Source organism: Pipra filicauda, unplaced genomic scaffold (genome assembly GCF_003945595.2).
Source record: "Pipra filicauda isolate LSUMZ 115617 unplaced genomic scaffold, ASM394559v2 scaffold2_size9829703_pilon, whole genome shotgun sequence".
Classification (NCBI taxonomy): Eukaryota; Metazoa; Chordata; class Aves; order Passeriformes; family Pipridae; genus Pipra; species Pipra filicauda.
The window spans coordinates 8,337,699-8,360,458 of record NW_024104421.1 but is presented as its reverse complement, the minus strand read 5'-3'; the positions used below and the strand labels follow the sequence as shown (position 1 = coordinate 8,360,458).

The following is a 22,760-nucleotide window of genomic DNA, read 5'->3' as shown; positions in this document are numbered from 1 at the left end:
TTATATTTGGTACGTAAGGGATAAGGAGTATTCTGGGTGCTTCACAGGGTAGGAATCTGTGGATGGTTGTCATTTATGTGTTGTCGGTGGGGAACACTGAAGAGACTGGATACACCAGGAGAGTAGTAATGATTTTTGCAGTCTCATACTTGTAGGTCTGCTACTCGGAGACCTCTCAGCTTTCTTCTGGCCCACCATATGAGACCTCACAGAGTGGGTCATGTTTCAGGTGTGAACCTTACATGCAGGGTCATCTGGTGGATAAATGTCCTGTCATGGAAGGGGTGTGGGCTCTGTGGCAAGGTGCCGCAGGAGTGGGAGATGACGCTGGCCAGTTAGGCTCCTTCCAGGGCAGCAACCTGCAAGATGCCCCTACTCTGAAGCGGCCATCCTTTTTGTCCATGGAGCAAAGAAGAGGGACTTGATTTATGTCCTGAAGATGTGGGAGGTACAGATCTGCCCGAGAGCTCATGAGGAGGCAGTGTGGTAGTGATTCCCGGATTCGCTGGAGGTCACCAGTGATGGCACATTTATACTGCTGAAGGCCTTATCCCTAGCAAAGGTTTTGTTTACATTTACTAGCTGCTTACCAGATCTCAAAATTGTTAAAAGGAGCAACAAACAAACTAAGACAGCTGCAAGGCAGGGATGAGGTTGGGCTACCCCACTGTGGCTCCCTCTGGGCAGGCAGGAGGACCATGCTGGAAAGGGTGCATGACGGGAGCTCTGCACCAACATGGGTCATGCAGTGTGCTCTTGGTGCTCTGTTCCCAGAACTGCCAGTTCAGTGTCTTTGACCTGCACTGACTCTCTAGGAGGAAGGAACCAAAGAAGAGTTGAAGGCTTGTCCACACAGAGACTGGCTGCTGGAGGAACCCCGCCAGACCTGCCCTTACTGTCGGCAGAGGAGAGGGAGAGGTTTGTGTCCTCTCCTGCCTTTTAGCCAGAAGGAATTCATGTGCTGGGGGGCTTCTTGCATGCTCCCTTGCCATACTGATGGGTTTCATGACACCACTCTTAGCACCTGAGGATAGGTGTGAAAAGGGAGGAGGTAGAGGAGTAGGAGGTGGAGGTGGTGTGAGTTAATACACGACCCAGTGGGAAGCAACAGCAGGCAGTATTATTTCTGTGGTTTGAGCCAAAACTTTCTCTCTCTCTCTCTCTTTCTCTCTCACTCATTAAATTACAACTAATGCAAGTAGCATTGTGAAGGAGGAATTTGGGAACTGTTGTTCATCATCCAATTGCTTGTAACGAATGTGCTGCTCAGTGCCATAGCCCATAGCCTAGCTGAGAAGTAATTCACTTGGTATTTGCAGGCATGGCATGCATGCCATAAGAATTCCACTGTTAGCATTATGCCAGCATTAGCTAGGGGATATGAAAATAAATGATGAGCTATTGTTTTTCATGATTAAGTCCAGGCTTTTCGCTCATCCTGCTTTTTTCCTTCCTCCATCTGTGAAAGGAGGGGCCTCTCTGTTCTTTTCACTCTCAGAGCAGGCAGGTTGTGCCCTCGCTCATCCCAGCTCCCCCATCCCCCTTCCAGACCAGCACCCTTCTGTTGCTCCCTCCACCTGTCTCCTCCTGGGTTTGGACATCAGCGACAGCAGTCCTTTAAATTGCTGTAGGATAATTCCACAAAATAATATGACAATAGAGGGGACCTCAGCATTCTGTTTTGGGTCTACAGAGCTGTTTTGGCCTTACCATCCCTCAAGGGGACCAAGTGGTTGCACTGGCAGGATCAGACTGTGGTGGCAAGTTGGAAATTTGGTACTTTGAGGTCATCACAAGCCTTAAGTGACTCATTAAAAAAGAGGGAGTACTCTTGAGGCAGCTGTCAGTCTGGATGTGTAGGAGCAGAGCTGAGCAACCTCTGCTGGGGTCTGCTGGCAGTGGCCAGCACTTAAAAGGAGTTCACAAGACAAACAGGAGAGATCCGTGACCCATACTTGGTGAGGGGCATCCCTGTCCAGTCCAGTGGGCTTTCCTGTGTTTCCTCCAGAGCTCTGTAAATGTGAAGATCTTCAACATTCCAGGGGAGTGAGGTAGTTAAGTGTTATTTATCCCTGTTTTCTACTGGAGGTGACTGAAGAAGAAAGCATAGCAGTTTCAGAGATGACCCCTCTTTCTGGGATCATCAGTTCATGGGGCTTGTTTAAGCTGGCACACAGGCACCCACCTGTGCAAAATAAAAGACTTCTTTGGAAAACTGGGCTTAAATATCCCCATGAAATCCCTGAACTGAATCAGTACCAGCACTGTACAGGATTCCTGTGCTCTTAATCTTATTCTTAATCAACTAACCCAGGCAGTCTTTCATGTCATTGAGTTGCTGCTCACTCCAGTGGCCCCAGCCCATGTTGGCTGTTCAGCAGAAGGCCTGGCTGAGCTGAAGGCAGATGGCAGGGTAAGAGCTTGTGCTGATCCTACTGCTATTAACTCTACCACTCCTCTGCACAGCAAGCTGCTCTCTTTGAACATCAGCAGAACCATTTTTAAAAGCCCTGCGGGCCAGCCTTGTGTGACAGAATAACTCATTTTGTCAGGGAAAAAGATACCTTGGCAAACTTTTGAGTGGAAGCTGTCAGGGGTAACCTCAAGACGCTGGGAAAAGCAACCATAGGCTTTGAGGGAAGACCAGCAGCCAGCTGCAGGTGTCGTGTTCCCACCTGAGAGGGGACATGTGAAAGCCAATGCTTTTTTCTCCCGCGTTCTTTATTCATCCTCTCTCAGGAGCAGCGTACACAGCAGAGCGTTCTGTGACGCTGCTTTACACATAATCATGGTTGTGAAATCCAAAGCTGCTGGGTCGCTGTACTTGTCCCACCCTACGCTGTGCTGCCGGCGTACCTTGGCACACAGTGACCTTCAGTATGTTGTAGTTATCCAGGTATAGCCCTGACCTGTGGGTCTCATAAAATGTCTCAGGCCAAGTAACTCCCTCCCCTACCAGCTGCACTCGCTGCCGTGCATGCAAACACACATGCAGTGCACAGCCTTTACCACCAATAGCATGGGGAGCTCTCAACAGCTCACTTTAGGGCAATTGCAGTGTCCCACATCTCAGAGGATGTGTTCCTCTGCCCGAGCTCCTCTGCACAGCCCTCTCACAGCTCTTGCAGTGATTGCTAAGGTCCTTTCCACTGGGAAGCAATACCTGCACTTGATTCTTCTCGAATTTTGCAATATGCATAAATGGGGTGGTGGTGACACTGGGCATGAAGCCATCAACTCATATTTACTTATGATCGAAGAGAGCAATTTCGGTTCAGACCTCAAAGGGCAAGCTGCCGTGTGATTTAAAATTGTGCTACCAGCAGAAGCATATGACCTCATGGTATGAAAAAGCAGGAGGAGATTAGCAAAGAAGTAAGCTTATAAGGTACACAAATGTCCATGGGGGAAAAAAAAAGAAATATCTTAATAGAAGAGTCAGTTTATCTGTGTAAGAGAAGGCTGGGGAAGTGACTAATTTGCTTGTTCTGTTGTACATGCAGTTTGATTCAGATGTTCCTTCTTTGATTCAGGCTCCCTCCTTTGCTTTCTGTACCCCCCACCTCGCCTTGGATTTTTCTGCCTTTTAGGAGAGAGCAGGCGAGGGAGAGTGGAAGGACTCAGTGAGGAAGGAGTTAAGGGAATGCTCAGTGGGGATTATAAAACAGCCAGGCACTTGGAAACAGTTAAGAAGAGAGAAGCAGATCTGCCAGGAGGGAGTGTGGCAGTGGAGCCTGTGGTTTATTTTCATGCCTCCCTACACAGTGATGCAGAAGGCTCTCCTACAATGGAGATGGAGGTAACGGCAGTGGGAGTGGGGTCGGTGCTGGGGTGGGGGTGTCAAGGTTAAATGGGGAATAAACTTACGCAGCACCAAGTTGACCAGCCTTCCCACTGATCCTTATTGATATGGTCTGCTCTGGATGGTTGTTCCCATTGTGGGTGGCAGCACGTAGCCCCTACCATTGCCTGAGGGCATGGCCTTCTCCCGGAGGCAGACATCCTCTATGCGTGTGGATATAGGGGAGAGTGGTCTGTGCAATTTTGGCATCACTCTGGGAAGGTCAGTGCAACAAACTTGCTGTTTGTTCGAGCACAGTGTGGGCAGGTCTGTGGGTAAGCCTACGTGAATGTGAGTCGCATGCGAGGTCCTCTGTGAGCGTGGCTGTGAGTGGGCATCTTGTGAAAGGCCACCTGGCCAGGACGAGCCTTCTGTCATGCTCTGATGTGGCGGCTTTGAGTCATGAGGAGCTGTGTTTTCACTCACCCGGCGTTTGTGCCTCAGAAGCCCAGCTGAGGCCTTCTGCACATTGCTTGACAAGGGCAGAGGCTCTTGGTCCTGGGAAGGAGAGGCTAATGCAGACCCCTGAAGGCAATGTGACCCGACAGACCAGGTTACTGGCAGGGCTGCGAAGAGAAGCCAGGTGGCTTCAGGCTTTCTCCATTATGTTCTCCACATGCCTGTGCTTGGGGCAGTAGCTAACCGCTTCCCAGTTTGAGGGACACTGCTGCTGTGGTGATGAGTTAAGAAGTGACCTGAAAGCAGGCCCTGCCATCACCTCCTGACTCTTCAAGTCTGTGTGTAAAAAATCGCGGTGTTTGCAGCCATGTGGCAGCAGGAGCCTATGTGGCTCTGACCACAGGGAGAACTGCACGTGTGCAACGTGGAGACCCATTTTTCTTGAGGAAACAACCCAGATGCAACTACTGGAGCCAGAGTGTGTGTGGAGAGTGGGTTAGTCACTCTACAAGTATCAGGGGCTTGCGGAGGAAATAGCAGGAGTTTGCTGACTAATGCCGATGATGTTCAAGGAGTAAATGAGAAATACACAGGGAAAACCCTCTGTTTCTGAATTTGGAAGATAAAAAAAAAAAGTGAGGAAAAAAAGGAAGGAAGATGTACAGAGTTACTAATCAGCCCCCAAAGTCTCTGACCTATATCTCCCTCCTTTCCCTGGAGCCATTCTTGAAATGAAAAATTAATAGAGAACAACCAGGTTTTACCTCCAGGGTACCCTTTCAGGCTGCCATGTACTGCAGGCTGAGACCAGTGGATAGGACTTTGGAGTCCCTCAGCACGATGCAGAAAGCAGAGTAGTCTCAGTCCAGGATGTTGCAAGGATGTCCAGAGAGACTGAAAGCGAGAAGGTAATCTCCTCTCTGGGAAGGATGGTCTCTGGCTTCAGATGGTTGGGAAAAGGATGTTGAGCCGACATGCTAGGTTAAAGTAGACCAGTAAAGAAGGATAGTCCTTAAAGTTACTGTAACTTTATCAGGGGAAATGGAGGTGAGAAGGAAAAAAAAGTATATCAGGTCATTAGCCCTCTGAGGGTGAAGTTCATTCTGTGTACAGAATATTCCTTCTTCCCGTTTTTAGTTTTTTAATGAGGAAAGAGAATCTTTATTTAAGAAGCTAAAACCTAGGGCTGTGGGCCAGGAGGTTTCATTTCCCAATTCCCTTGCTGCCTTGCTCTTTAGGCTTGAGCAAGTCACTTGGCTGTCTTCTGGGTCCATTTTTATCTCTGTAGGATGTGGATTGTGATACCCTTTGCAAAACATTTTTAAACCTACTGAAGATAGGAAGGGCTACATTTTCTGAGGTGACCAGGGCCTGGATGTCGTGACAATAGCTGTGTGCTGTGCGGGAGGAGGAGGACTGGTGCTGGAGGTTTCTGCCTGCACTGGAATAGGCTCTGTGCCCACACAACACACCCGTGGCTTTGGGCACTGCCAGATTCATCCTCCCACATGTCATGGCAGGGATGGAACCACGTAGCCACTGAGTGCCATGAGGAGAGGTGTTATCACCTACTGTGGCAGCAAGGCTAGGCTAGCTTTGAGGGGATCTGAGCATATGTGAAAATCTGGTCCTTTACCATCTCCTTATGCTGGATGACCTCATCTTGGGTGCCCAGGATTACTAGCCTTATTTTTTGTATAGGTCTGGATGCATTGCGTTGTCTCGGTTGTGCTCCTTCAGAGCCTATCTCCTTAGATCTTGGTGAGATACCTCACTTACTGCTGTCTTCTGTGATAAATATCCTCCATGACCCTGAAGGGCTAGGAGCTGAGCCATCCGAACTGTCTCTGCATGGACTTCTGCCTCTCCAATATTAGGATGCCTTACACAGCTTGAGAAACTAGGTTATATAGCAGCTTTAATGGGGCTTTTTCCAGACACTGATTGACCTGATTCCTCGGACCAGCTGTTTTATTTATTAAGCAAAATAGCAGAAAAGGAATGCATCTCCTACATAAATTTGTTTCATTGTGGAGTACGTTTAAACTATTTTTCTTTCATTAATTGATGTGGAGCTCTTATTTCATATTGATTTTGTAGATATTAATTTATGCACTAGGAATGAGGAAGATTTGCCTCTCCATCTAATCCTGTTTCTAGAGAGAGATTTACTTAATGTACAGTGTAATTTGTCTAATGTGCAACTTTGTATGTAGAGTGTACCCAGATTCAGCAGAAACAGTGGGTATAATAAAAGAGAGCACTGTAGTGCAGTGCTTTAAATCCCTCTGTAATTAAAAATACTAAATTAGTCAATGTTAGTGCAGTCAGGAGACATCACTAACTGAAAAACAGTGATATACAGTGCGAGTTTTCAGTGCGAGTTTTCAGTGCAGGACAGAGAAACCGGGTCTGTGTTCTCTCTCTGTGGATGTGGAATGTGTTTAGGGGCGGAACAGTTCATCATTTGCCAAGAATACAGCTTGGGTGGCAAAGAGGAGCTGTCGGGAGTTATCCCAGGGTTGTCCTTGCGTGTTCCCAAGGTGATGGAGGAACCAATTCTACCAGCTCCCGCATTGTCTCACAGTGTCATCCAGTGTCGTGTGTGTGTGTCCCAAGTCCTGCGCACACTTGGTGGACAGTTGCAGGGTTGGATTTTACGCTCCCACAAAAGCGTCTCTAAAATTACTTTATTGCTCTGAAAAAGGCTGGCACCAGCAGTTGGTTGAATTATTTACGCCCCCCCAACCGTCTGTCTTTTTGTCTGTCTGTCTTTCTTTCCTGGTGTTAGCACAGATAAATCACCCCCTGAAATTTTCAGATGGGCTTTTATTTTTTTTTTTTTTTTTAGGAATTTGTGAATCTCCCTGCAAATAATCAGGGGAGGGATCAGTTTATACCAATGTAAGATTCACTAGCTCAGAGTACTGTCCATCTGCCTGTCCTATATCCAGCTTATGACCAGTGCTGCCTCAGTGCCTGACACTTGCTTTCTCTTTTCGAGAGAACAGGAGGAAAGGTGGGGCTTATTCTCAAAGCAAAAGCTGCTATTTGGAATTGAATAACAAGACTTTGTTGTGCATTAAGGTTAAAAATAAATTGATCTTGTTTACCTGAACAGAACCAGGATAAGAAATAAAGCTTTAGTTACAGTTTGCATTTATTTCAGTTTGACTTGATTCTGTTAGTGTAGCAATTGACCTGTGTCGTTTCTTCAACAGCTGAGAAGAGAAAGAAAGGTGTATGTTATGGCAGTGACCTTCTGTTGAGGCCATGCAACAGCTTCCCTATTTTAAGACCTTCATTTTTAGTTGTTCACAACTTTACTAAACTTAAACTGTCTGGGCAGAAATTTTCCATCCCAGCCTCAGAATGTGTATTTAGAAAACAGCTCTTTTATACCTCTCTTGAATTTTTTGATGCATGTTAAATATAACAAATGTACAAAGAAATGAGAAAGCAAGCTTCCACATTAACAACTCAGTAATTTGAATGGTATATATGTCAGGGGCATCATTTCTTCTGTCTCCAAGAGCATCAGCCCAAACTTGGCTTAAAGAAATGGTTGTCACCACATCCTCAACAGGCAAAACAAATCTTTGAAGGATTTGTACCTAAGAGTTTCAGTTAGGCATTTAAAATTAGTGGAAGCTTTTCACGTTAATCCCTCTGTGCTTTGGTTCCCTGCCCATGACATACGGATAATACAGTGTCTTACTTTAAGAGGGCATTGTGAAAATACATTCCTTTATGTTTGTGAGACATTCAGTTACTCTAGTGATGCGTACTGTAGGAAAGGCCATGAGTAAATTACTAATTCCATCTGCAGAGCAGAGCGTGGCAGGTACCTGGTAAACAAGGCTTGGGGCCACACCTCAAACAGTGCCGAGAAGATGAAATAGGGACTGGGTGCTCGCTAGGTGAGCACTGTGTATCCTGCTCTACTGGGTGAGGCCGAGGTCCCGTAGAAAAATAGCCTGTGATTATGTGATTAACAGCTCTGCCATGGTACACAGGCAGGAAAGAGGGTCGAAGGTTGCACAGGCAACCATAAAGCTGAGGTTTCCTAAGCCTTGCGTTCTTGATTTGCAGCTTTAAATAGTCTTGCTTTCACCTTTTCTGTTTTCTGTGTAGTTGTTTGGCCATGGGGAGTGGGCATGGGAATAATGAACAGCCGTTGCTCCTGGAAGAAGAGACAGGAAAATGCCTGGTGCCGCTGGCCATCAGAGAGGAAAAATTCTTGGTGAAGCCTTGCATCCAGGCATTCCATGTAGGAGGATGTGTGACCCTTGAGATAGAAGCGCAGGAGTGGAGGAAAAAAGCAAATGAACCAAGATGTCTTTTTTTTCCTTTATGAAAACTGTTTGGTTTATGCTGTTTTTCTGTAATAATGCTCTGTACTATTAAACAGCAATGCCACAAACCAACAGACTTGCAAGTTATTTTAAGGAAGAATAAGATCACACCATTGCTTTTTCTGTGGGTCTTGTGGGTAGGCATTTCCTGGTTTTACCCTGGGTACTCGTTGCTCTGGTTGCTCCCTCTCCTGGATCCTGCCCTGTGGAAATCCCAAATCATGCACTAATGAGACGATCATCTCTAAGCTTGGGAAAATGATCCAGCCCTGACTCACAGGCAGAATCATCCCAAATCCCTCTGCTTTTGTTCACTTTCTTACATTTTGCTTTCCTCCCATATGTGTTCTGCCCTCAGGTAGAAGGAAGTAGTGCTGCCCACAGCCTGTTCAGAGTTGTCTGTGGGAAGTAGCAGGGGAGGAGGAGGCTTTGGTTGAAGGTTTGCAGTAGAAATCGTGATAATGCCACCAGTGAGCAAGCTACTGGGTGGCTGGGGTGCACACGTCAGCAGAAGTTTGCCCATGTCACAGTAGTATCGGCTGTTCCTTCTGCACTAACTTAGGATGGGAGTAAGCCTGTCACTCCAATGCTGTGGGGGACGTGGGAGTGGAGAGCAAAGATTGCCGTGAGCTGGGAGATGCAAGAAAGTTGTATAGACACAGTGACTTTAAAGGGTTATATACTCACCACGCTGTATAAGTTGAGGAGAGTTGCTCATTTTGTGCCTACATTTTGAGTCAAAACTAGGATGCACATTTTCTTGAAATCCCTAAACCCTGAAGCCCGTGCACAAGAGCCTCTTCTTGCTGGGGTTTTCATAATTGATGTTTGGCTATTTCACAGTTGCTTTTCCCCATGGAGTTTCTCTTAAAAATGCCCTATATTTCCTTTTAATTTTGACAGTGCATGGCAAGTTTATATTTCAGAAAAAAATTTTCAAACATAATTTTTTGTAGAGCTAGGATGCCATTAGGGTACTTTTGTGAGGGAACTGCTTATTATTTGTGGTGTCCCCTGAGAAGCTGATAACTGAAGTCCTACCAGTATTTCCACTTTTTCTGCATGTGAATTTTCAGAAAGGTTTGTCAGGATAGGCATCAGTCTGCCAGCACTGGCTGGTTATTACAGTTGTTCAAGCATTAGGCAATTGTGTTTTAGCAAGCAACGATAGTTTCTCTTTTTCTTTCTCTCTTTCCCTTTTTTTGTTTCTATTTCTTTTCATAGCAAATGCCTTTCACATGCCCTACTGTTGACTTCTCCAAAAGGAGCATGCCTTTTAGCCAGCAGCTTTCTGTGTGTAACTCTGAGCTGAAATCTCTCAGCTCTGTTGAAATCCTGGAGAAGAAGCTGGGGTGGAGCAGGTGGTTCTGCTTCAGCTGAGGGTCCAGTGAGGAAAGAACAAGGAGACCAGAGTCCCTTGGTCTTGCTTTATGCAGTGTGTGTCTGCACACCGGGGCAACCCCTGGTGTGGGCGTCTTTGGGCACCTCCAGGTTGTACTATGGTTAGTGTGGATCACCACCAGCGCCCCATCTCCCATAACACCCTAGCAAAGGAAACACAAAGTTTTTCTGGGGCAGGGATTTTGGAGGAAAGGGGCTGTTACCATGGGAGGGGCTTGTCTCCTCCAAAAGACAGTGTGGAGCCATGCAAGCAAAGGGCTCAGACACTGGAGCGATGCATCAGTCTGTTGCCCTGACCTCTGGTGTTCCACATCCACACTGTGGAACATGAAGTGTTGACTGTCATGATGTGGTACTTTTTAAATAATCCTCACTAAAGGGTGGACAGTGTCTAACCCATAAAGTCCTTGCATCCTCCCTCCCCTCTGCTCCACAGAGCTCCTGGGGTGCCACAGCCTGCAAATGTCCTGGGAGGCAGAAGGTGAGGTAGTGAAGATAAAGTCCCCCCTCTGAAGATCTGGTACATGTTAGGACATAGGATGCGTTACTCCATTTCTGACCTCTGGAGGTGACCTTATTTTCATTTCTGACCTCATGAAAACCTCTTTGCCTGTTTGCCTGCCAGCCATCCTGGTTCCGAGTTAGACAAAGCACATAAGGCAGAGTAGATGGGATCACTTTTCTTTCCAAAAAAGAGTACAAGGCAACACGAGTATTTGTTTTGATTTATTCCTGCTCCCAGGTGTAATTATAACCTCTGGGTTTCAGTGTAAAGGTGGAAGGGGATGTGATTGAATGGGGTTAAGTTTGTTTTCAGATTACATTAATACATGACTTATATGAAAAACAACCACCTTCACACAGGAATGCAGGCAGTATTTGCACATTGCCTGTGGATTTATGAAACATTTGGAAACATACCGTAGATTATTTCATGAGACTTATTTCTTTATGCAGCAATGCTGTTTGCTTATTCTGGGACAATGACCAGACGTGAAGATATTAAAAACAAAATTAAAAAAAGAATAGAAAATGTTTGTTTCAAAAGTTAAAAGGGTCCCATTTCTTAACAGAACAGAAAAAAAATGACAGGTCTTTCAGTACTTAGTTGGACCTTTAAGATATTTGCCTAGAGAAAACTCTTATTTATCATATGTTTATTTATACTTCTTTGAGAAAACTGTATTTGTCATATGTTTATATATACTTCCCTCTTTTTCCCCCCCCCTCTTTTCTGTGAAGGCTGTTTACACCAAAACAATATCTTTGTTTTCAGAGTTCATCTTCTCCCACTGCTCCTTTTCCAGCTGAAGTCACAATACTCAGTCTGTGACATCACCGTTGGCTGCCGTGACAACGGAGAATTTTCACTCCAGGTGGAGAATGTGCAGCAGCAGCAGCAAACACTCTGTCGAGAGCAGAGAGCGTATTTTTCTATGCATATTGCTAATCATGGAGAAAGAAGGGAAGGAAAAATCTGCAAGAAAATCAAATGTAGTTTTTCTGAGAGTGTGCTACTGAAGTGGGCACACCCCAGACACTTTACCCTCCTGTGGAGACTTTACCTTCCATAGGATTTCTTTTGAAATCAGTTAACAGCACTTAACTACAGTTGACTACAGTTTATACACCAGTAGAAAAGTACTTACTTTTTAAAAGAGAGAGTGCGGGAGAGGGGTTTAATTTAGATTCATGTATCACTGGGATACCTGAATTGTATCCCCAAGTTTTATGGAGTTTTTTTGCTTTTTTTTCCTACACAAACCCCCTTTCAAAAACCAAGGGAAGATAACTGATGCCCTGCTACTGCCACCACATATGTGGTGGGCTTTCAATGCGTGAGTTGTCCTGCTGAGGTCAGTTAAGACAGTTCATATGCTTAAACTGAGACACAGGCCCACATGCCAGTAGTGTGAGGGTCTTGCCAGCTGCCCTAGGGGAACAGTTAAATAAAGATTTTATAGAATATATCCTGATGCAGACGCTGTCTTGACCTAGAAAAGCTGAAGTCTCCAGACTAAATCTGCCAGGAAAAGCAAACAGACTGGCCTTACACCTTTCCCCTTTGCTTTTGTCTGCCTAACTCATCTCGTGGCTCATAGCCTTGCAGTTGCTGGTGAGGCATGAGAAGGTGAGGCATGTCTGCAAATGTTTGAAGGACTGTGGCTTGAGAGGTTACACAGTGAGATCATTAAATAGCAAGAGGGAAAACAGAATGGTGAAATGGTCCATATCCCTGCTGACCGTATCACAGTAATAAATTGAAAAATACATGTGCATCCAAAGTCTAGTTATGGTGACAGGTTCGTTGTTGAAACAGCCTGTCCTGATGGTCTGCAAGCATAAATGGAGCTGTCATCCACTCTGAAGGCTGCCCCAAAGAGTAGACAATGCAAGCCCCTCAAATTCACTTGTGGCATTATTTCCATACTTCAGTGTCATGGCTGTACCAAGGGCTACAGGAAAACCTTAAGCAGGAAAAGTTGTTGCTGTTTCTCCAATGTAACTTCCCTGCCAGTGTGAGAGAAGCAGCACCTCCAGCTAAGTGCACTTGGAGATGTGTTTTCTAAAAGACCCTGAGCAACCTCTGCAGCCACGGTGACCAATGAAAGTAGCCTTTGCTACAGGTGTTTTCTCTCACTTCCAGCATCCCAGGTAACCCAGGCATTTGCTTGGTCAGGGTCCGGTGTCCCAGTGAGAAGAGGCTGTGTCAGTCTCTTTCCCCTGGCACCTCACTACAGCCATTCTGAAGCATTTCTGAATTGTCACAAGTCAGGAGGGTAGATATTTTCCAGCAAGCCCTGTCACATAACTGTACTGACAACCTCAGGAGAGTGGCCGTTTACCTACATCTGTGTTTTGGGATGTCTTTGGATTGTTTGTTTGTTTGTTTGTTTTAACAGGGCTGCACACGCTGTGTTGCTGTTGTGACAGTCCATATGATTCATGTCTTGCACAGTCTGACAGGTTTATTGTAGCTCATGTGTGCTGAGCTGCACACTGCAGTTGCTGCACGGCTCGTGGTTGGTGCCAGGACCCAGAGGGTGATGTACATGGGAGGGCCACTCAAGAGAGCTGCTTGCCTTCGCCTTGGGAAGTGGAGAGGACATGAGAATGCTTGCTTGGGCTTTATTTTTTAAAACTCCTCCAGAAATAGCATGCTCTTTGGAGCAGGCAGAGCAGAAAGCAAGAGGGTCAATTCTGGGATCTAATGATGCTGTCAGGATCCAGTTTCACATTTATTTTCTACCTCTGCAGCAGAGCGTGGAATAAGTTATCATTCCATTTGAACAGCTTGAAGTCTCTACTGCTGAGCCTTTAAAAGACTAAATAATAACAAGTTTTTAGGAACTGTAGGATCAAAACCTCATGAATTTTAGGCACTTTAATAGCTCTTGAACCTTTGTACTTGAATTTCACTTAAACCTGTTTTTACACCAGTTTACACCAGTTACACCTGCTTCTGTTTGACATCTGTCTTCTTGAGGCTTAAGCATTACTCTGTTGTGGGGTTCTTCATTTCCATTCACTGACGCCCACTTGAACCTTCCAGCTCTTTTTTTTTTCAATTGGTTTTTTTTTTTTGGCAAAGGAAATCGGAGTGAAGGTGCAGAGGGCTGGGAGCAGAGGCACAGCAAGGTGAATACATCATGGCCCTGATGTAACCCAGGGATGAGCTGGAGGGAAGGACCAAGGCAAAACAGGAGTGACATCATTAGTTGGGAAATTCTGAGCAGTTTCACGCAAACCTGTTCGGTGCCGTCTCGTGGGTAGACCCTGAGCACCATTTGCTGATGCTTGGGGCAGGTGGCAGGAGCGTCATTGGGAGCCTCCAGCCAGCAGGTTTTCTGGGTGAGCCACAGAGGGATTTGCACTGTTGATCTGCCACACGTGCTGTCCCCATAGCCCCCTGCTGCTTCGGAGTCCTCCACGCTTGGCTCGGTGGTAGCTCGTGGCACGAGGCTCACAGGGTGACAGCGAGCAGTGCCGAGACAGGTTTCCCTGAGCAGCTGTGCAATGAGACCCAGCCCTTGCAGGTCAGTGTTGCTTTTCCATGACAGCACAGAGAGAACAGGCGTTTACCATAGAGATCTACCAACTGTTTGTTTTGTTGCAGAGCCAAATCTCGTTTGTCTCCTTTGTGAGTATTTCCATAATAGTTAATATTAGGACTTTCTGTGGCCCTCAGTGGTTTGATCACTCAGCTACATTTTGTTTCCCATTTTTGCCAGATTTCCGTAAAGGGGATCAAGGTGAGCTTAGTGTTGCGGGATGCTGATTTTGTAGGTGCTGGAATAAATACGTATCTTTTCATGTCTGAGAGTAATGTTTTGTAGGACCAAGGTCCCACTTGGCATTTCTAGCCCATTCAGGTGCCAGCAACATGCATGATGGTGCGTGTTGATCGACAGCAGGTTTGAGAGGGCTGGGGAGTTGGTCGGGTTGAGCATCATTTGTTCGGTGCCCAAATACAAGGTTGTGGTGTGCTGTCCAAGTGACGTGTGGGGCAAGGGAGCATGCACTGCATCTGCCCACAGCGTGCCCAACTCCTCAGGACAGGTCTATCAGTCCTCCACTGTCCTGAATTCACTCATTAAACTTTTGTAATCACCATAAAAAACCTGCTTGGTAAATACATTTTCTGTGCCCAAAAGCACTTGCCCCACTTCCTTTTGTTCTGAAGATAATAGACATAAAAATGAAATACAGACCTGTGTTCATAAAAGGTCATAGTTATTTGCTTCTCAGTGAGATTGCATGTCAAAATAGGTCCTGTTAAGATTTGATGATACTCTAAAGGAATTGAATGAATTGGGACTTTGGTTCATAGAAGTTGTAAAATGGGCTAGAAATATCCCATGATCTGGAAGATGGAGATGGCCATCCCTTTTTCTTAATGCAATGGGGATGGGATGGAGAAGCTGAATGGAGAAGGGCTTTGTGTCAGTTGCAGAACCAGCAGTCAAAGAATCATTAAGGTTGGAAGAGACCTCTAAGATCATGAAGTCCAGCCTTGGATGAACACCAACATGTCAACTAAACCACAGCACTAAGTGACGTGTCCAATCATTTCTTGTATGCTTCTACGGATGGTGATTCCACCACCCCCCTGGACAGCCCATTCCAATGCTTAACCACCTGTTCAGTGAAAGTATTCTTCCTGATGTCCAAGCTGAACCTTCCCTGGCACAACTTGAGGCCATTTCCTCTTGTCCTATTGCTAGTATTCTGGGAGAGGAGACTGACCCCCTCCTTGCTACAGCCTCCTTCCAGGTAGTTGTAGAGAGTGATAAAGTCTTCCCTGAGCCTCTTCTTCTCCAGACTAAACAGCCCCAGCTCCCTCAGCTGCTCCTCATAGGAGTTACTGTCTGGATCCTTCAGTGGCTCTATTTCCCTTTTCTGGATGTGTTCCAGCACCTCAATGTCCTTCTTGTAGTGAGGGCCCAGAACTGAATATAAGATTTGAGGTGCAGCCTCACCAGTGCCAAGTACAGGGGGCAGTCACTTCTCTAGTTCTGCTAGGCCCACACTATTTCTGATCTGGATGCCTTGGCCTTCTTGGCCACCTGGGCACACGCTGGCTCATGCTCAGCCGGCTGTCGACCAGCACCCCCAGCTCCTTTTCCACTGGGCCACTTTCCAGCCATGTTTGTCAGCACTTGTTTTGTGTTGTCCTAGTTTCATTTAAGGCATTCTTCTGCCTGGCTTCATTTAATGGCTCATAGTGTCAGTGGTCTCCAACCCTTTCTGCCTAATGCACGGTTGGTTGCTAGGAGTGCTGCCGTCATCCACGTTTTAGTTGTGGATGTGATGACCAATTTTGTATTGCTTTCCAAGATTTGGCTGCATGACTCAGCTGGTCCTCTGGTGACTCATTTCAGTCTCCCATGAGCCCAGAAAGGACTAAAGAGGGAAGCATGGCTATTTTCGGATATGAAAAATTACCAAAACCAAGGACTATGGCCACAAAAGAGTACTGCCAACATTGAATTAATTGGGCATTTATACAGGGTGTAAACTTGCTGCTTTACTTTGAAATTCTTTACCCAGTTATTGTGCTTCTGCTGAATCTAGTTTTCAGTCTCTTCTTACTTTATATCCATATGGATGCTGGAAAGCTCTCAGTGAGTTTTGAGTGCATAATATGTGATGAAAGTTCACAAGGCTTTTGGTGCTAAATTCCCCTGGCTGTTTTTGGTTTTTTATGGCAGTTTCCCCCTCTCATCATTTCCTGGAAGTCTTGTCATCGTTCTAGCAAAAACCATGGGTCCAGGGTCGCTCTACTCCCGAGTCATTCCTATGACTATGGCAAAGCTAAGATGCCCAGTTTTCTCCTAGACCTATTGAAAGCTGCTGTGATTCGACTACAAGTTTTTACTTGAATGGAATCTGTTTTTTTCTGGAAGCTGCAGAAACAGCGGTGTATTTGCTCCTTGTGAGAAAATCACACAGAGCTTATTTTCCCAGAAACTCTTCTTACCCTGTGATTCCGTTTGGCCAGACTTCCTTTACAACTTTGTCAAAATGCATAGGTGTGGCTGTGGACAGGTTGTCTGTGGTATCATCAGCACATTGGTGATTCTGAACTCATTGTCCCACTGTGTCTAGGCTGAATCCTTTAATTTTATTGCTATAGGAAAAGGAAAGAGTTGAGTATTCTGGGTTGAAAGCGCATGGCTGCAAAAAAGTTGTAGTAGTGCCAGAGATGCTTATGGAAGGGATGTGGCAAGTGGCTGCCTGCTGCTGGAAGTGCAAAGTGACATGTCAGTTCACAAATGTAGGATCAAGAGTGAGAAGGAGACCTGACAGCCCCTTTAGCTAGTCTGTCATCTGCAGCCATCTCTCCTTCCTGGAGTGGATTTTTGGTTCTGTAGGTTTGGTTTCAGCAGCTGTGCCATACCTGTGAGTGCCACAAAGCAATTACTCACAGTCAGCATAGACTGAGCCCAGCTCTCCAGGGCATGAGGCCTGCTCAGCAGGCCTGTGTCTCTGTAGAGTGCTGTTCAGGGTCTCAAAAGCACTGAGTGATCTGAAGCAAAGTTACACCAAGAGTTTCACTGTACACCTCTCCTAAGCTGTCGCTTGGTCTTTCTTGCTTGAGGAGGAGTGTGTACGGCCAGGCTGGCTGTGTGGTCCCCCTTTCTAGCCCATCACAGTGGCAGCGTGCCTCAGGCTGCACACAGAAGGCATTTGGCATGTGTCATACTGGATCTCCAGGTTTAGCTTCACTCCTGTCTTGCTGTAGTTTTTACAGTGCAAGAAGCCTGGCAGCCATGATGTTAAGCACTATAGAGCTGAGTAAATAAATATGTCAATAAATAATCATATCCGGCACAAAAGAGAAACCTGGGGGAGACACTGATGGTAAAAAGGGAGTTTTGCTGACACAGGTGGAGGTTTTTATTGTTTTGTTTCCCTTAATGACTTCCCTTGGTCTCATTTCTTTTCTTGTAGAGCTTTGAGGGGGAGTAGGCTGTTACTGGTGTCCCTGAGCTTCTTCATCGCACATAAGGGCTTCATATCCTCCTTTCTCAAGTAGATATCCTTTCCTGAGCTTCTGGATGTTTACTCTTCAAGGCTCTGAAATCCTTCATGTAGTTTATCCCCATGCCTAAGCCAGGTTTTCTTTCTGTGTAAGCAAGAGCTTCATACATCACCTACGTTGTCCTTGGCCCAAAAAGGGCTTCTTTTCTGCATATTGATCGCTTAGCATCTCTCCTGTTAGACAGTGGCTGTTAAGACAGTGAGATCAGGCATGCACCACCAGCCCCCAGCCACAGCAGCAAGCCAGCAGTGGGCCAGGGAGGCATCCAGAGGCACTTCTGTGGGGTTGCTTGGGGTAGCATCACTCATTTCTTTTGGAGATGATGAGATTCATTGCCTTTGTGGGTCATCCTCTGGCTATGCAAGTACTTACATGTCTGTGTGTGCCTGAGTGCGAGCGTGCGTTTTGTGTGACAGAGGTCAGTACAACCCCAAATACTGCAAACCCCAAATACAGAGTCATTGGTTTCCACAGATAAACCTGTCAACACGCTATGTTCTCATGGAGACTGCAGCAGCTCCCTTTTGCCGTGGTCTCATACGAGAGCTACTTGCCAGTCTCAAAGGTGAATGGATCAAGAGAGACATGTTTTTTGGGGAGAAATGAGATTTTTTGGGGGAAAAATGGGTCCACGCCCAAATCCTACACCCTGTGTCTCCATGGTCTTTGGTTTGGGCTAGTTGGCTCAGTCCACTGTGCCTGCTCTGGTCCCAGCTTATGGACCATTTCATGTCATACGTTTCTGGGTTTACAGTTCTACTTTGGAATGCAAACCAAAAGCCACGGGTGACACCAAAAAAAGGTTTCTGACTGTTTGGCCATAACTTTGAGGATGTTTTGTTAGCCCTAAATGGTGAGGAAAATGAAGTCTGGAAGTCTGGGTGAAAAATTCATTATGTTTCCTTGAGGAAGGGCTTTTCTCTTTGCGGGTGGGTGTTTTGTGTGCCGATGTGAGGACAGGCTGTTTACAGAATTGTTTTAACTGCTTAAACTGAAGGTCAGGTAATCCACCTGCAGTATTCTTTCTCTTCATCTCCTAAAACACTCCAGAGCCCTCGATGTTTGAGAGTGCTGTAAGTCTTGTGTTTGGTCATTCATATTTGAAAGCGATATGTGGCTGTTGGGAGGTCAACAAATCAGTCTGTCTCAATTTTCTGCTTTGACAGAGCCCCGTGCCCAGCTTCCCCGCCTTCCTTCTTGCGCCTTCATCTTCTTTTGCAGACCAAATCCTGTGTATTCCATCCAGACCTCACCAGGGGCTTGTTTCTCTCCAATAGGTCTGTATCCTGATGGATATCAAATGAAGGGAGGGACTTTGCGAATAGGCAAACTGACCTTTTCAGCCCCACTAGAGCCTGATCTGAGTTTCAGATTTCGTAAACAAAGCAAGGGCTGAATGTCATGCAATGGCTTCTTTGCAAATGAAACGCTTAGGAAAAAATCCTGTGGGAGTGAGAGGCTGAGCCTGAGACTCCAGTAAGCCTTGCCCATGTCCTGCCTTCACAAGTAGGGTTGCTTCTAACAAGTGAGGTATGCGAGGGGCCAGCCATTCCCTGTGGTTTCACCACACTTGTGGGCCAGTTGGAGTCATTGACATTACAAAACTAATATTTACAGATGGAAAGTCATCCAGGTGGGGAGGTAGACATTGTGGAAAAAGCCAAAATATCCTTTCCACTAGGCAGTTGTGGGAAGCCATGAGTTGTGCCAGTGCTGTGTGGCTGAGGGGGCACAGACAGAGCAGCAAAGGGAAAATGATTCATTTTGGTCCCTTTTTGAGAGGCCTTGGTTTGGTACTCCTTCCCAGAAACTAAGATAACAGAGGACCGTATAGGATGGCCAGTGAAATCTGGGGTCAGGAATTGAGGAAGTCCTCTGTTTCCCCTATAAGTTGGAGTGTGGTCAACCCCTTTTTGAAAGATGAACAAATGTGACCTAAACCATGCTGCCTGGAAAGCAGATCCTTCTTTTTTTCAGTTCTGCTTTCAGGATGCAACTCTGTTAGCAAGTAGCAATCAGAGATGGAGCTTGTGGGAACCTAGAAGCTCCTACCTTATAGACCTGTTTGGAGGTCAAATGTAGGGACCCACACAGATATTAAACTGGACTACAAGGCAAACCGTGGCCAGTTTCACATTTACTGCAGAAACTGTCTTGTATAGTTCTGCAAAGGAAACTTTGGGTGCTGTAGAAATGCCATGGTTACTGTTTGTTCCACTTTGTGACTGTGGAGGACATATGGGAGAGAGGAAGGTGGCCAGAACACATAGGCTGTTGCCAAACAGTCCTACCTGGCACATTGATGTGAGTGACTGCTTTTAGGCTCATCTGGCTCCATTTTGGCTTCGGGATGGGGAAACATTCCTTGGTAGCACCTCAGGAGCTCATTTAAGCATGGCATTATACGAGCCTCAGTGTGTCATGCCTCATTTTGAGTGGTGCTGTGGGTGTTACCGCAATCTTCTGCTCTTTACACAGATGTGGTGCTGCTTGTGGGTCCCCCAACAGCCTGCAGCACAGCCCCAGCCAGGCACCCCACACTTTCCTCGGCTCTGCTGGGCCTCTCTCCAAGAAATCTGAAAGAGGGATTTCTTCAGCACAGCATTTTGTTACACATCATTCAGTATCCTCCAAAGATAAAGCTTCAAAGCAGGGCTTCTGTCAATCCCACCTGTCTGATTTCTTGTCCTTTTTTCCTCATCCCATCTCTGACTCCCAAGCAGACTTTCTTCTCCTCTGAGGCCCTTGGGAGTACTGAGTGTTTGGTTTTAAAACTTCTTCCTAACTTCACTGACACCCACTTTCCTAAAATGTCTTTATGCTGACATTGTGCATAAGTTTCTTTGCACTCCCATTCAGACCTTGAAGGCTTTCAGTGCTGTCCCTGCCTCTTTGTTGTTCATCACCTTATTTTGCTCTTGGGACTCCAGAAATTGTCACAGGAGCTGTTGACCTCGCTCCCTGGCTCGAAGGACTACTGCTCAGTAAGGTGCATCTGGCAGGGCTATTGATCTGCTGAGACCTGATGTGGGCACAGCAGACTCCCAGGTTTCTTACTTCATGTCTGGAGAGCACTTTGACGTCTTGGTAGAGCATTTGCAGTGTCATTTCATGATTTCTGTAGAAGGGACAGTCTTTCTGTCAGCTTTGACAGATATGCTGAAGGGGGTTTACCTGCTGGGGTCTGGCTCTGTTTTGTCAAGGCTGTAGACTATTGTATTGACCTGCTGCCTTCATTTGCTTTCCACTCAGTGACATTGAGGTATCCTGGAGAGAAGTTTTGCACTATTCCAGTTGTGCTGGGTTTTCCCATAGGAAAAAGGGGTTACCTTCCAGTTCAGGGGAGAATGGACTTGACTGCTGGACTTTCTGACACCAAGATCTAGAAATTGGTGTCAGGTCCAATTGCATCTACAGGGAAGTGATGAGGCAGCCTCTGGTGAGGTATATTTTACCTGCATTCTCAGGTCTTGCATAGTTAATTAACTATAATGTGAAACATAAACTAGTCACATGATTAACTGAGGAAATCTGTAATATCTCTTGTCATTACTGCAATTCACTCAAGTGGGAGATGGAGGTGACCCTGAAAGAATTTTTCATGGAGGTGTAATAAAGTATTCAAATGTATGTATTTGTCCCTGAGATTTTGCTTCATGTGTGTAAAACCAGGAATGTGTCAGAGAAGCCCACAGCTTGTTACTCAGGCTCATGGGCACCTGAACCCACATCAAAAAGATGAATAAGAATCATAATGTTTCGAGATTACGGAAGATTACTAGGGTTGTGTGGTTTGCACAGCTCACATACCATTGTCTAGTGACCCATCAAGTGTGGGGAGTGTGGGAGATGAGATTGGAGCTGCCTAGATGTCCAGGCTCCAGGGGAGGGCCAAGCTCAGGGTGGTGCTGCCCCATTAGGTCTGTGTGGGATGTGCCAGGGCTCTGGGTAGTCCCATTTTCCCCCAAGCTGCTCATGAGGGTGGCAGAGATGCTTCCTGGAGCATATGGACCTAGCGTGGTCAGCTCTGCCTATCTTGCAGTCTCCATCCCACAGCCCTAGGAAAAGAAGTGCTGCCCTGTGGGTTCTGTGCACTAGAGAGCAGCCATCTCCCACCACCTCAACACTGAAGATGTCCTGTATGGTGAAGCAGGTGTGTGCCAACTCACCAGCCTTCAGCCTGCATCGGTACATAGGCACTGAGCCTGGGCTTGCCAACTGCCCTGCTTCCCAGACGTGCTGGTTAGCAGTCCCAGCCAGCCCTTACCACATCTCAGCTCTTCCTGTGCCCACAGGCGGGTGTGGTAAAGCTGGATGCTCAGGCAAGGGGACAAGATGGACATGACTGGCTCAGAGGAAGAACTCCCCAGATTTTCCTAACTGTCCTCTTTGCCCTGGTCAGCTGAGAAGGCTTTCACTACCCAGCAGATGAGTTGCCCTGGATTTAAGGAGTTAAAAGGGAGATGAAGAAGGGAGTAAAGATGGTTTGTGAGGAGAGAGAGCAATATCCTGAGCCACATGCCAAAATAACCTGCTCAGGCCATGATAGGGAGTAACTGCCTACACCACCTCCATGCCCAAGAGTACTAAGTCCTGGTTGATAATTTTTATCATACCTATAAAGGAAAGTCACGGTGCACAAAATAAAATAGTAGGCAGGGTTGTGGATGCTATAAATGCAGGAGAGGGATATGTAGGAGGGCAGTCAGGGTGGTGGGGGGGTATGGGGTTTGAAGGTGATGATGATGGAGTTCTTTGGCCGTTGCACTTCAGGGATGTGTATTTTGAGTGGAAATGAGAGGGAAGGAGGCAGATCCTTGGCTTTGTCCATTTGGTTTTGTTTATGGCTACTCTGTGCATTGAGAAGTCTCACTTTTTCGTTTGGCCATAAGCTGTGGATCAAACATGGCAACTTGGAGCCGTGTGAATCCAGGTCTGAAGCAGTGCTGGGGATGAGCTTTGTCCCATCTTTGAGAACTGCTGCACAGCACATTAGTAGAAAACTACTAATTAGGATGAGACAGTTTTACTAGCAGGACAGGAAAAGCTGAGCAGGAAGTCAGGTTGATTTTCACCTGGAATGAAGGCTCCCTTGACATCCTCTGCTCACCAGGAACAGGAAGGAGCTGAGGATGTTGAGGTCTGAACTCCGCTCTGAGACTGTCTCCAAACATTCAGTAGCACAAGGGAAAGAATTTGTATAGCCTCCAGGGACATA

The 22,760-nt window shown here is 46.4% G+C and overlaps 1 protein-coding gene and 1 long non-coding RNA gene across 9 annotated transcripts in view; one reads left to right on the top strand and one right to left on the bottom strand.

The window, feature by feature from the left end:
• The window catches only part of HIPK2 (homeodomain interacting protein kinase 2), a 129,840-nt gene that overhangs the window by 16,236 nt on the left and 90,844 nt on the right, over window positions 1–22,760 (top strand). Inside the window, exon 1 of one of the 6 annotated variants that reach the window (XM_039383193.1) lies at window positions 3,708–3,799. The exons of the other annotated variants lie outside the window; for them this stretch is intronic. The gene's annotated coding sequence lies outside the window, so the exon portion shown is untranslated. Of the gene's footprint in view, window positions 1–3,707; window positions 3,800–22,760 lie in introns of those variants that run through there. 6 annotated transcript variants of the gene reach the window in all.
• Window positions 7,383–9,025, bottom strand: LOC113999961. Of its 3 annotated transcripts, none has more exons than XR_005564267.1 (3): window positions 8,919–9,025; window positions 8,707–8,798; window positions 7,383–7,461 (listed from the first exon to the last, which is right to left on the bottom strand). It is a non-coding gene; the product is annotated as an uncharacterized LOC113999961 (long non-coding RNA). The 3 variants fall into 3 exon arrangements; XR_005564266.1 differs by having other exon boundaries at window positions 7,393–7,461; window positions 8,673–8,798; XR_003545050.2 differs by lacking the exon at window positions 7,383–7,461 and having other exon boundaries at window positions 8,577–8,798.